This window comes from Odontomachus brunneus, unplaced genomic scaffold, assembly GCF_010583005.1.
Source record: "Odontomachus brunneus isolate Ranch 3 - 2012 unplaced genomic scaffold, Obru_v1 Obru_scaffold_053, whole genome shotgun sequence".
NCBI lineage: Eukaryota > Metazoa > Arthropoda > Insecta > Hymenoptera > Formicidae > Odontomachus > Odontomachus brunneus.
Genome location: NW_022639503.1, coordinates 671,105 through 685,645, shown reverse-complemented (window position 1 = coordinate 685,645; position 14,541 = coordinate 671,105). Strand labels below are relative to the sequence as shown.

Here is a 14,541-nt window from a genome sequence, read left to right as displayed (position 1 = left end):
GAGAGAGAGAGAGAGAGAGAGAGAGAGAGAGAGAGAGAGAGAGGAGCAGTTCGAACTCTGACCTCGCCGCTCGCTCTCTGTGGTGGACTCGACTCGTTATGTACCCGACCGAACGAGGCTCCGTTTTTACGAAAACGATTGAACTGCCTCACGAGGCATACTATGTATGCACGTATACGTACACGTATCTATGTGTATATGTGCACATATGTGTGCGTAACTGTATATCGTCCCGAGAATTGGTTTTATCGATGCAGCGGAAAGTGGAACGACACTTCCTAGTTTCAACCGACCGTGGGAGATAGGACTCGAGATGCCGTTTGCAGCCCGATTGTGCAAATCTTCGAGGCTGGGCTGGAGAGCAGAGAGGGGTAGGGCGAGGCGGCAGTGAACGGTCGGCACGAACGAAAGGCGAGTCGCTCGGAGCGCGCGATATTAGTGATAAAAGTTTAATAGCTTCTTCGGGCAAATAGATACGCGGCTGGACGCCTTCGACGAGTGCGTTTTGATTATGCCGCGAGTATGTCGGGAATAACAAGAATTTCTGCCCCCATGAAGCGGCACGAGCTGGAGAAATCCGACGTTACGATCGAGCTACTCGTTACGAGCAGAAACTCATTAGCGCGAACAATTGGGCATAATTACAGCAAAATTTACATTTTATTCGGCGACGTATTTTTCTTGGGAAAATATTGCGAGAGAGAGAGAGAGAGAGAGCCTCGGAATGAATGCGGCGCATGAATGATTCACAAAAGAGTCCATTTTTTCTGTTCTCTTTTGTTGAGAGAACTAAATTACTCGTTAATTGCAATATTGCTCTATCGGTATAGATGTGAAACAAAGAAAAAAATTCCGGGATTTTATTAACCGGTTAGCCAGGATTGGCAGAGGAGGGGAAAATGGCATTTTTACATAGAACAGGTAACGATTATTCGAGAGATGTGGCTGTCGCTGGTAAAGGTAAGTGAAAAAAGGACGACTGGCTATCTGAGAAATAACTAACCGTCGTTGGAGAAACCGAGCATAAAAAGATAAAAGATTATCGGTTTCCCTACAGAAGAAAGTAAGGTTTTATAGCGGCGTCGGCAGCGGCAGCGACGCGTTTTTTTTATTCTTATTCCGCGATAGATCTCTGATAATTGGCTGCGCCTTTCTCTCGACTCCGAAACGTGACCCTTGATTTTAAGCATCAAAGCTCGTCAAAAACGTGCTTGAATTTTTAATTGAAGCTCGCTTCGATCGCTGATAGGACACGCAGACGTCCTGAAAGCGCAGCTTTTTATCTCGCGATTCCGTACTTTCCTTATCATATCAACGCGAACCTTTCGAGCGCGTGTCTAAATTAAGCTATTCGAGCCGGATTTAGTCTGAAACGGTAAATATTACGACATTTCGAAGAAATGCTGAGACTTGAGAATTGCGATTTACCAAGTCAAATACAGTCGTGTTTTAAACGTTCTTGAATGCCTAATTGAGAAAAATTTCCTCTAATCATAGAATTAGACTATTGATTACCAAGAAGTTAAAGTAAGTATTCAACCACGAGAAGAAAAAGGAGAGAAAAATCTTATGTAGCCTGCTTGATATTTTGAAAGCGCCTTGTTCCTCAGTCACAATCGTTATCTCGATAGTTGTTACGAGGAAATATCGGCGCTCAAAAGTGCTCAAAGAATCTAGGGGGAAGTTACGGAATACCCTGCGCGCATAGTAATCGCGGAGCACGGGAAAAAATGCGGCGGCTTCGCCAAGGGAAAAGGGCCAGAAGGAAAACAAACGACCAAAAGAGGAAAAGAAGGAGAGAGGGTGCGATTCTTTTGTGCACCTTGCTACTTTGCCGGTTTTTCCTCAGACATAGCAGGGGCATTTCCAAGAGTCAATGAGCCGCGAGCGGGCCGACGTGTCGATCGCGCGCGATCCTCACAGATCCGCGAAGAAAAACGAGCGCAGGGGGCGAGAGAAGAAGAGAGAGGGGGGAAGAGAGGGAAAGTCGCTCTCTCGCGGCTACTAAAAATACACCGTAGCCGGAGAATATTCGCTCGACGGAGCCAGAGATCGGCCGGATATTTCGCTCCGCCATGGAGATCGAACGTTCCTCGATGCATCTCGGGAACGGCGGGGGTGGCGGTAGGAATACGCGGTCGCCCTGCTTTATTGTCCAACGCGGCGAAGCTGATATATAGCGGAGACAATTCCGCCCTGAGGAAACGTTATTTCTGACCGCAGCGGTTACGGCGCCGCCTTCTTCTTCCTTTTCTCCTATACATATTGTACATACGTACGTCCTTGTCGCGCTCGTTTATCCCTGACCGGCCAGGAAGAGCGCGATAAAAGAGCGACCGGGATGACGGCGCGGATGGGCGCGATAATGGCGCTCATTAAATTCCAAAGAGAGAGAGAGAGAGAGAGAGAGAAAAAGCTCTGGTATAAGAGAATCACTTCCGGTAATCGAATATATCCGCTGCCCCGTGAAAAAGCGGCTAACCCTCGCAGAATTTTCACAGAGAACGGCTTTCTCACGTGAAATCACGGTACTACGGAGAAAGCTGATTTTATACCGCCCGTTTCACTGATAATAAATATATATAAAACTGAGATATAGGAAATTTGATTTTTTGTTCTTCCCCAAGAAATGGTGCCACGTCGAAGGGCCACTGTCCCCTGAGGGACATTGAAAACACTTCCACAAACTTGGGATATATTCGCCAGAAATCACCGTGACAAATGCGTGGGTCGAACCGTGGGAACGAATCAACGGGAGAAAAGCATTTTTGAGTCCAAAGGAACCATCGTGGAACTAAGTAGAAAATCCGGCTAAAGGAAATCAGAAGTATTTCGAAGAAAGGGTCTTAGCTGGTTAGCCGATTATCTTGACAACATGGACTCTCAGGTCTTCGATAAGTAAACAAAGCTGAACGTAATCTATCTAAACGAGCTATTCGAATGATTTGTTCGATAGTTGATAATAAAGCAAAAACACACGCGACAACCCATCAGCGATTTTAATTACTCGCGATCGAATCCTTTTGTGGATGTTAAAATATGAGATGAGTCTCAAGGCTCTGAATTTTTTGCGCAGTCGTCGCGTGAGCGAAATTTAGTACACGCGCACGAGAGCGCGAATAATAATAAAAGAATTTAGAAGACGAACGATGGAAACTAAGTCGCTTGTCTTCGAGATTTTTCCGATTATTAATATCTCGCGCTTTCTAGCGCGCATGTTAAATTCCGCTCGCGTGATGAATACGCGAGCACATATGCATACCGAATACACGTGCAAGTAGCCGGCGAACTGCAAAACGCAAGGTGTCGTTCTATAATTATAGAATCGCGTGTCCACTTGCTCGATAATGTTCTCGTAGGTGTGGATAACGTGATTTCATACGAATAGTAAAAGTGAACACTGTCGTCGCACACATTCCCAACGAAAATTTGCGAGTCTCGAGATATTCATGAGCACTAACATTTCTGGCTCAACATGAAAAACCTTTGATTCTACATCACCGGATAAGGTCGCTCGTGAATTAAAAATATTTGAATGTAAGGAGGTCTCGTCTGAGATACTGAATTTCACAGATATCTGAATATATAAATACATGATTTTCAAAAATTTTATATATATTTCTAAATTTAAATTGAACGTGATTTAAGTAACTTTGATTTAAATCATTTATAAAAATATCTGTATTCAAGGATTCTATATTCTTTGGCTGAGATATCCAATCACAAGTATTTAAATATATATTAATCAACGATTTTTCAAGAATTTCTCGTATATATACATTCTTAAATTTAAATTAAATGTGACTCTTAAATAATTTTGATCTAAATAATTTACAAAAATATCTATGAATTTCCCAGGAGTCTTCGTTCGTTCATTCGTTCGTTCGTTCGTTCGAGAGATACCTAATTTCGAAGACTATTGAATAGAAATTCGCAATTTTCAAGAATTTCTCGCATATATATATATATACATATACACACACACACACACACACACATTTCTAAATTTAATGTTGAGCAAATAACTTTGAGTTTCTTTTCGACTCTTGAGATCGCACACTCAATATATTCCTTGTGGAAAGTCCTGTTTCGTCGAGACGTAAACTGTTTCGTAATTTTAAACGCGGTTGGGCCTGCCTCTTTTATCATCATTAAGTTGTTCTTGCTGTTTTAAACATAATTTCAGTATAATTATTATTTTAACAGCGAGGAAGAAGGGACTGATGATCGAATGATCTGGATCGCTACTGCTAATGAACCGTTTTGAGAAAACCGGAACGGAAGGGCGTCGCGCAGCCAGGGTCGTCGGAACAAAGGGAGGTCGGGATGCATTTTGTACACCGATGACCATGCATACCAAATATACTCAAGTAGGTCAAGAGTATTAAAGACGAGAGATAGGTCGTGTCGCTACCGTTAAAGTGAGAGGTACGATAACATGCTGGTCTGAATGAATTTGTAATGAAGCAAAAAAAGATAAAACGCATAAGATCCATGTGCAAAAAGGCGTAACTTAAATTGGCAAAATACAAAATACGCACGAAATACGGATGAGTACACAAAAGCACTCGTAACGCTCAATATCGCAAAGTGACACGCGTAAAAATAATTACGAAAATTCTTTGATACCGCTAAAGATTCTCTAGACTGCTTATTTAAAAAAGTAAAATGATAATTTATATTCTCAAAAGTTCTGTTCAATCAAATTAGTAATGAAAAGACCGATGAGATTCTATGCACGGATGTTACAGTGCAATGATTTACTGTAATGATCATTTATTATCGCTTTGTAACACCTGTGCACAGGCCCTTTTTTATCGGGATTCTTTTTACAAAGTTAAAAACAACATTTTACCTTTAAAAGTTACGAAAGTCGTCGTTTTTGAGAGGTCTCAGAGACGCGTATACTAATTTTCTCATAAATATTCTTCGATTTTCCGTACATGGAAGGAGCCGACTTTCTCTTTCTTAATTTAGTATGTGCGCGCTTGCAACATACCCCTTCGCAGCTGTTCCTCCCGCATTTGCATGTGTATCATTCGTGCTACGATACACACGCGACCGAGACGGGCACGCCCACGCTGAATTCGGAATTGACGTAAGCGAAATGAAAGGTGTAGGCGGTAGGGGAATAAAGCGAGAAAAATGGTTTGTTAACGACACTGACGGCTCGCTCTTCGTCGCGCTGCCTCGCTTCGCTTTACATTGCGGAACAAATCGCTCAACTGTCATTAATAACGACCGTAACTAGAATTACATCCATCTGTCAAGAACTTGTAAAAGCGTAATGCGCGATTAAATAAACACGTATCTTACTTTCGTCGGACAATGTAATCTTTATCAGGAATAATCCCGATGGAAATAAATTCAACTTTCTATTCACAGCTCCATTCCCTAATTGTTATACTCAGAGGAAAAATATCTAACAGATAAAAAATATTTATTCAGTGAGTACTGTGTAATGACAGATTTATTTACACTGCAAATCCAAGCGTGTTGTTTTTAAACGCGTTTTAAGCGTGTAATTTGGCTGAAGCTTTTTTTGTACGTTTCATAAAGTTTCAAATAACATTTAATATACTTAAGTCGTAATTTAATACGTTTAAACGTAGTAAATGACGTGACTTAAAAAAAACGTGACAGTAAAAAAAATATAAAAAGAAATTCAGCCAAAGTAACATACATACTTGGATTTGCAGTGTATACTGATATAAAATTGTTTTCAAATAAAAAATATACATTCTCTTAATAGCTCTTAGCTTTTCATGAAAGCAATTGTTATATTTAAATGAAAGAATTTAGTCTTAGATAAATATGTTATTAATACTCATCGAATGGATATTTTTTACTTTTTAGATAACTTTCTTCAATGTATGAGCTTTGTTATTATCGCGGATATAAATAAATAAATCGATATCGCATATAATATATATATATATATATATATATATATATATATATATATATATATATATATATATACGTGTAAAATATATAACTAAACTTTAATGAAATCTAAATTTGGAATCTAAATTGTTTGGAGAAATTTCCTGATTGATAGAAATATTCACGCTACATGCTGGCACGTTTATAATCAATTCGCGAACACGTTATTAAATAAATTTACCATGCGCAACCGTTAAATCATTTATGTCATTCGGTCGAAATCGCCTCTATTCATAACTTGTTACGCAGAGTCACTAATAATCTGTTTGCGCGCTACTCTTTTATTCATCGTGTAAACACGGCTTATTCAAACATGAAGACAGTAAATGTTAATCGACAAATAATTCTCGAACCGTTTATCTACAACGCTTCTAGTTCTATTTCGATGCCGCGCCATTCTTTCATATCGATCGAACTTTACGATAACAATCGCGCTTCATCCGGACGATATTCGATACGTTATCAAAATTACCCATACCGACGATGCGGTAACACGAAACAACTTTTGCAAGCGCAACACTCATTTTTCCAGCATCGCGTGATATTCCACAGAAAAAATTTCCTGGAATGTAATTGGTCCGATTTCCCAGACAAATTATGGAATCTGTCTAGAGAGATCTGTTGGGAGATCCATACAGATTCTAATTAGAAGCATAATGTTTCAAAGACGTGATTCTAATTAAAAACGTCGAACATATACGCTTCTCCCTCATTGTTCTCTCCCAAATATTGTTTTTATTTTACGTTACAATTAAGTAAACAATAGAAAACACTTGGAGCATGTGTATAGTACACTCTACAAGTATGAACATTTACAAGAAGTACAGACACTCAAAAGATTCAAAATCTTGTTATTTCTTCTCTTTTTCTTTTCATTCTACAAAATTTAACAGTCAGTATGAAAATAAGATTTCTCCAATTGGATTCTATAAAAGTATATTAATTTTATCCACAAAAACGCGTTTTTATAGCATTTCTATCTCGATTCTAGAAGACCATGTTCACAATTTAAAAATTGGATTGCCAATTAGCGTCTATACAGGGATAACTGTTAACCAGAATTCGACAAAGGCAAATTTGGAAGTTCGGGATTTTGGGGGAAAATCTTGAGAAATCTCTTATGCGGGATTTTGCGTTTTTCGCACGTTAAGTGTGCGCAGTGCGACTAACCGCGATTTACCGTTCGCACTTTGCGGCACACGTCCAGACGACTCTCGGGAGTCCAGTTCAAGGCCGAAATCCCTTGGAGAAACAGCACTGAATATACGTGGACGTACTCGTATGCCGGAGACCGAAGGCGACCCTACGTTAAGCTCCGCGGCTCTGCGGGCCCTTTATTCGTTAAAGCTCGCCGGAGAATTTATAGTCGCACCGTAAACTCTCGAGGAACGAGCATCCTTCCGAAAATTATGAGAAGCACCAAGGATGCCGGTTGGAAACAGACTTATCCGCTCATTTATCCCGCGCAAACGACGAAAACGCGCCACACTGGGCCGCGTCGCGTCACGTCACGTCGCGCGAGCGGAACGGAGGACGCGTCGTTCCCACATCTTCCCTCGCCCGGTTGTCTCCGACGTGGAAGCTGGCTCGCACGTGGCGCAACATCCGCGTTGCACCGTTTTGTTGCTCTTTTGTCGCGCGCTTTCCGTTCTTACGGTTTCCTCTGACGTTATTCTACCCTTCCGCGCGTACACACTGTCTTAAGGTCCATCTACAATGGGATTGGCAGTGAAACGTAAGCAGTAAGCAAATTGACCAGCCACAGTCGATTATTACAAGAATGTAGGTTGGTCAATTTATTTACTGCCAACTCCATTGTATATAGTCCTTTATGGCGCGATTTGTGCTCACAGTATCTACTTTTATGTCGAGTCTCATGCGCGCTCGCATAACTCGTCCGAAGATGCGCCTCGTCAGCGAGAAGATGCGACACGTAGCGTAACCGGGCTTGGCACTTTCCGTTTTTCCCGCCATATCCGCGATCCGGCTAAGTGCATTGCGAGACTCGCATGAGATAACGTCGAGAATTCAATCTCGGCGGGAAATTTCTTCACGCAAACATCGCGGCGATCTTTCATTCCAATGCATTCGCTGCGCGCCTGTCGCGTAATTTCGTGTAACAGAGCGCCATGCGACCTAATTACCTGGGCGATATTAATGCGAACAAACGTTTAGAATACCTCTCTGCGTCTTTACGGCGCGCGTGCCGGCGGCAAGCATAGGTAAATGTAGCGGCAGCCTTGATGAAATTTTGTGCCGGTATTTCCTCGGCGAAACTTTAATTCGGCCGCACGCTTAAGTCACGCCCCGAGTTCCTAATTTAATTCAATCTACGCGCATAAATTTCCATATCCATGTCTCGTATTTTCTTCGCGGAACATTCGGTAACGCCAATCGGCCGCCGTGTCTTCTTTCCCGTTTTTTCTCTCTTTCTCTATAAGAACAATTGTTGCCGACAATAATCGCGCTTATCTCGAATTTCGACGGGAGTCCAGGCATACCGAGATCCGTCGCCGCTGCATCGCGAGGAGAACTCTCGACACGAAAAGCCCTCTCCCTCCCTCCCTTCCACTCCATTTTAGTAGATGCATTCTATTCACGCGCGATTCGGCCGTACGTTTTGCGAGCGGGTTAAAAGCTCGCGGGTTTCCACTCGCCAAGTTTTCGCGGCAAATGCCGCGCTATTCATCGCGCGTAACGCATACGCCGCGTTCTCGTTCATTAAAAACATTTCATTTCTTTTGCGCGGTCGTCTATTATCTCGCTCGTCCGCATCAAGCCATGCCAACTGAATCCGCGATGCGGCAACGTGAGCCGCATCGGGAACAACCAGACGTCGCGAAGGCAAAGCTCAGGCACTCGCGACGGTTGTGCTGCATCGCTTCTCTCACCATCAATGATCTCACATGAGCATTCCGTTATCGTAGAGTACCAGATAGCGTGTTGGGAGAGAAATATCGTCTGCGCGCCCGGCGCGTCAACTTCCTATCTCCACTTTCATCGAATAGTTTTATCAAATCGTCGAAACTAACAAGAGATAGGCAGTCCGCTGAGTTAAAACTCAGTGCGAGACAGTGCTTCTCAATTCGACGTATTTATGACCGTTCGCGTAATATAGGCGACGGAAAGCCCGATGACGAAGCGTCGGAATTTTGGAGGAGCTCCAGAAGCTTTCTTTGTTTTGAAATTACACGAGGAAACTAATAATTCATTTTGATCGCGGGTAATCCTGCCAGACGGTGCATTCCCGGCATGTTTCTCTCGCCATCTTTACGAAAATCCTGTCCACGAAGTACTTTCGATACGTAATGAATTACACGTTGCGTTATTCATACGATGAAAAATGCATTCCCCCGGCTTCCACGACTTGCGCAATCGTATCTGCCGGCAATTCTGACCGGCAAACATGACGGACGCGTTTTGTCAACTCGAATGCACAGGGAATTATGTATGAAGCTCCCTCCGCGAATTATTGCAAACGCTCGCTTGGCAACAACAGCTCGCGTTTTCTGACGACGTACGCTTTACCAAAATATAAGTAACTCAGAAAATGCGTGTATGCTTGGTTGCAGAAGAGTTTGTACACTTCGAACGAAGTTGCAATGCTTCAGCTTGTCACAATTAAGAAACACGCTGATGTATACACGCGGTAACCGGTAATGATCGAAGTACAAGTAACAATAAAGAGTATAACACACAATAAATTTGGAAAAGAGAAATAATCCTAAAGTACATAAAAAAACAAAAATTTGGGTAGATTAATCAAACATCTGGTGAAATATGAATGAACCAAAATTCTGAAATGATCGGAATCCTGTTCGAATTAACAAGATTCTGGTTAACCAAAGAGATTTTAAACAAAATTCTGGTAACTTCAGCGGAATTTCTGGGTTATCCATATTTCACCAGATATTTGGTTAATCCAATTAGATTCTTTTTTTCGTGTATAGAAGAACATTTGAAATAATTTCTATATATCTTATAATGTCAGATAAAGTGACAGAGTGTGCTAAATTCACGTCAGTAGTGGCTTTTAATTGCGACAACTTGAGGCAACTTTATATGATAAAAAATGTGTACATACCGTTTTGTGGCTGAACATACGTTCAAGAGTATTTACCGTTGTAGAACGATTGAAAGATGCACTTGCGTGCGGTCAGCGTATACAATTCTAGTTTGCTTTTGAATGAAATGCCGTTCATTCGCATCACAAATGCGTTATAATAATTGCGACAATGAGATGCACCGATGCCTTCTATTGCGCGACAGAAGAGGGAAAAGAAAGATTATTACGAAAAATACCAATTTTTTCTATTTTTCCGGATGAGTTATTCTTGAGATTTCACGAAAATGCCATTGCACAAGCAAGAATGTTTTATTCGAGAACAATAGAAAGCCGGCACGCGTGATATGTTGTAACAGGCGCGCAGTGAAATCGAAATAGAAAGGTGCGGATCTTTTACTTTTTTTCAGCTATTTAACGGGCATAGCGATATTTTTCGCAGCGACTTCGCCAGCGAGTTAATAATCTCGAAAATCAAGGACGCGCGACTGCCATTGTCGCGATATACGAGAGAGCCGCGCCGTCGCGCTCTCGCATTTTCGCGAGAAAAATTATTACGCACGAGGTAGAAGTTTCATCCCCGGGAAAAACGCGCGAATATTGCTCGAAACTTTTCTCTTTCCCGCGTACAACTAACTGCATTAAGTCTCTCACCTGAGGGTTGCGACGTAACATACGAGGGGGATATCTCGTAGAAAGAGAAGGAGTTAATATATAACTTTTATCGTGCAGACGGCGAGAGGCGCAAGTGAAGTTGACTTCCGCCGCGAAATTCGGTCCAAATTCGTTGTCCGAATTTGAAAACTCGACTCTTAACAATTTAATTATTATATCAGCTTGCACAAATCCGCTTTACTCTCGCACAAAGTGTCGCTCATTTGTACTGCAAACGCGTTACAATAATTACACACGGAGAATAAAGTTTTGTTATATTAATGAAGTTCGCAAACGAACCAACGTGTTTTAGTTTGGAAGGAAACGGAATTTCTGGTTCTTAGAAGCGAATTTATGTTATAAGAACTGTGCACAGAAATTCTGTGTCCTTCAACCAAACGATTTGTTCATTAAAATCAAATTTCACGTTAATACGACCAAATCTTCTGTATGGCAATAAAGTTACAGCAAACAGTCCTTCAGTTACAGCAAACAGAGAAGAAAAATAAAAGATAATTGACCATAATTATACAAGAATAATTTAACTCACAAAAATGTAAATTTGGTGTTTTTATTACAAATGAGTGGTCCATACGTCTTTCTAGTGATAACACGAAAAAATTCAAATTTTACGAACGCCTAAAATTAACTAAAGAATAATTTTTAATTTTCTACTAGCGTCATTTTTTATCAACTTGCGTTTTTTTTATCCATTTCTTTAACGATTAAGCTTGTCAATGAACGTCGTTAAAGAGAAGAAGATTGACTACGCTTGACTTCTTGAACGATTGCGAAGAACCTCAGGGCTACCTATGCTTTTTAAACCAAATTTTTATTTTCATTTTTCTCGAAACGTACTTCATGTAGAGTTGAGTAATTTTTGCATAACTACAGCCGATTATAAAAAATATGTATTTTACGTGTCGGGTAAATTATTCGGGGAAAACGAAAGGGATTTACGAAAATACCGTTGCACGGGAGCAGTCTATTTTCGATACCATTCTATTTCGAGGTTGCGCTTTTTACGTTGCTTTAAGAGAAAATGGAGAATGTAATAAATTTCTTCGAGCTGCCAGCGAGAGACGTTCCCCGAGAAGCCGCGGTCGTGTTACCGCTCAGTATTGCACGCCCGTACGATTGCAGCCGCGCCAGCCGCGATCGATATATTTTTCCCACGATATGTCGAAAGCGCCGGTAAAGGAGAGAGAGCGCGCGCGAGGGAGAGAGAAAAAAGCAATTACCCGATGCCAGAATACTGCTTCCTCGCAAATCGCGGACAGCACCGCGTCAATTGTCTTATCTCTAATGAGATATTGTTTCCTCAATAATAATTGTCAATGATCGCGAACTTCTCGCGAGCTTTACGCCTTTGCTTTTATTCGCGACCGCGATTAAACCGCTCTCGTTCTCGGATAGCCTTTATCACGCGACACTTGGCGTCCAATCGGGAGAAACCGATTGGAAGGAGCATGACCCTAAACTTGACAATGCGTACATTTCTCCAAGATATTTATCTTCGCCGCGTAGACTAATGACTGTCATTTGCGTTCCGGATTGCGATCTCATGCTTTCGAAATCTACGTAAACTCTGTCTTGTAGATCAGTCTCGCGGAAAAATTACGTGAATCTCTCTTCAGTGGTGACTTAAAATTACTGCGCGATCCTCACCAGAGCGGGTTTTCTTTTTCTTTAAATAAATACATTTAGATCTCTTTGCTCCTTATTGCTATTTCCGTGGAAGAGAATTTTTGAAAAACTGAATGCAAATATATCTAATTTGTGTATTGGCTATGAGTTAAAAAAATATAATAAGTTAAAGTAAATCAAAAGAAATTTAATATTTTATTACGGAACTTCCCCGGGGCATACCACTTAAGAGGTTAATGAAAGAAAAAGTAAAAAATTTTCTTTCCCATGTTCATGTGCTCGGTGTTTTATCGGTAATTTTATACCGTAGCGTGATTTTCAAATGCGTTTCCCCAACTTCGCGAAAAAAAGAAGTCCACTAGCTATTAATAACTCGCACTCGCAGCATCATCGCTCGCGTACTATATGTGGAGCAGGTTGAGCAATCGTTCGTCGACGCGTCACGCGTAAAACGTGCGAGCCGGCCGTTAGTTTGACCTAATGACCCGCAATTAACGCGTATACGAGAATCGTAATCAGCGAACGTGGGTGCCGCTCACAGGTGCCATCGTAGCTGCGTTTGCACGAATCGTCGTTGACGTCCGAGCACGGAGCGCATTTACAATCGTCGCGAAGCGCAAGGAAACTCTCGTCGTAATAATAATTATTCTCTCGCGGAATTGCCATCGCGGCCGCGGCGAAGAAAACGCGCAATCGAATTACTGCGTCGAGTCGTAGGTAAACGTCCGTTTCTTTCTTTCTTTGCGAAATTATTTTCGCCCGTGTAACATTTCGCAATCGAGTTTAATCTAATATACATAGTGTCTGAGACGAAGCGTTCCATATCTCGTGAACATGTAGATTAGGATAAACTCAGCACAAAATTTCTATGCCATTTTGCAAACAACCATAATAATAATTAAAATTCGTGTAAAATTTCGAGTTATTAATTATGGCAACATTTACCATCGTGTGCGTGTAGATTAGGTCAAACTGAATAAGAAAACTTTCTACTACTTTACAAATAACCACGTAGATTTTTAATGATTAATTAAAGAATATTAACGCATTATTGCGATCACTCGCCAATCTTCTTTAATTAATAACTGAAAAATCTACGTGGCTGTTTGCAAAATGATAGAGGACTTTTTTGTTCAGTTTAATTTAACCTACATGTACACGCGAAGTATGAGTCGCTTAATGTCAGACACGCTGTACATTCGTAATTAGTAATAATTACTTGCCTTCCCAGCTAATGCGCAGCTTATCGACTCTCTCTCTCTCTCTCTCTCTCTTTCCGCGCGTAAATGTTCGAGAAAAAATAAATAATTGCCTATCTCCATCGGAAGTTACTTATGACTCGACTAAATAATTGCACAGCGTGAATTAATTGGACACATTAATCACAGAATGTGTATACTGCGTGTATATAAAGTTCCTTTACCTTAACTGTACCGCACAATCGTTGTGATGGGTTCCATGCCTGATCCGTCGGTAGGTCCTCCTGCAACGCACAAAAAAGAACCAAATAAAATCTGCCAAAAAATTGATCTCGTTAAGAAGAATATATTCGACTAATTGATAGAGAAAGATGACAAATGAGAGTTGGCATCGTATAATGCTGGTGCTGATATTGTACAAGTACGGGAAGATAATAAACGTCTGTCAAATATTTTTCTAGGCTTGCAACGTGCGCATTGAATCAATTTTCCACCTCAGACCGACCCTTTGTCCCAAATTATTATTATCAATTACCCTCAGTATCCCACATTCCTTAACCACTTTTAATTATTTTATTTTTGATTCTCTGTTCGTGATGTTATTAGTATATATTTAGCGAATAAAGAATATATTCATTTATTTCCCATTAGGGATCGAAAGTGACGTGACGAGCGACCTGTGAGATATGTTTCCCCACATTTGCAGTATTGAAAACCGGACTCACTGAGGAGTAACGGCGGTTTCGATCTCACAGCGCAGCGACCTGCACTCGTGCTAATTTCACACAGCGATTATTCTATTTGGACCAGGCCATCCATACAGGTGCAAGAGGGTTACAAATATGCGCGCGCAAGGAAATAATAATCGGCTGAGAGGAGCGAGAAAGACGCTACCGAAAATAGACACGTTTGGTGAAACTCGCGCGCGTTTGTGTATACACGCGGTACGCGGGAGAAAGCATCTGCTTGCAGTCAGTCACCTATTTCTGTTGGATTCGATGTGCGCGACGCCCAGCAACGACACAGTGTCGG

At 41.3% G+C, this 14,541-nt stretch overlaps 1 protein-coding gene across 4 annotated transcripts in view; it reads right to left on the bottom strand.

The window, feature by feature from the left end:
- The window catches only part of LOC116845555, a 275,053-nt gene that overhangs the window by 183,254 nt on the left and 77,258 nt on the right, over nucleotides 1–14,541 (bottom strand). For all 4 annotated transcript variants that reach the window (XM_032818338.1, XM_032818339.1, XM_032818337.1 and 1 more), the window contains exon 2: nucleotides 13,734–13,793. The gene's annotated coding sequence lies outside the window, so the exon portion shown is untranslated. The remainder of the gene's footprint in view (nucleotides 1–13,733; nucleotides 13,794–14,541) is intronic.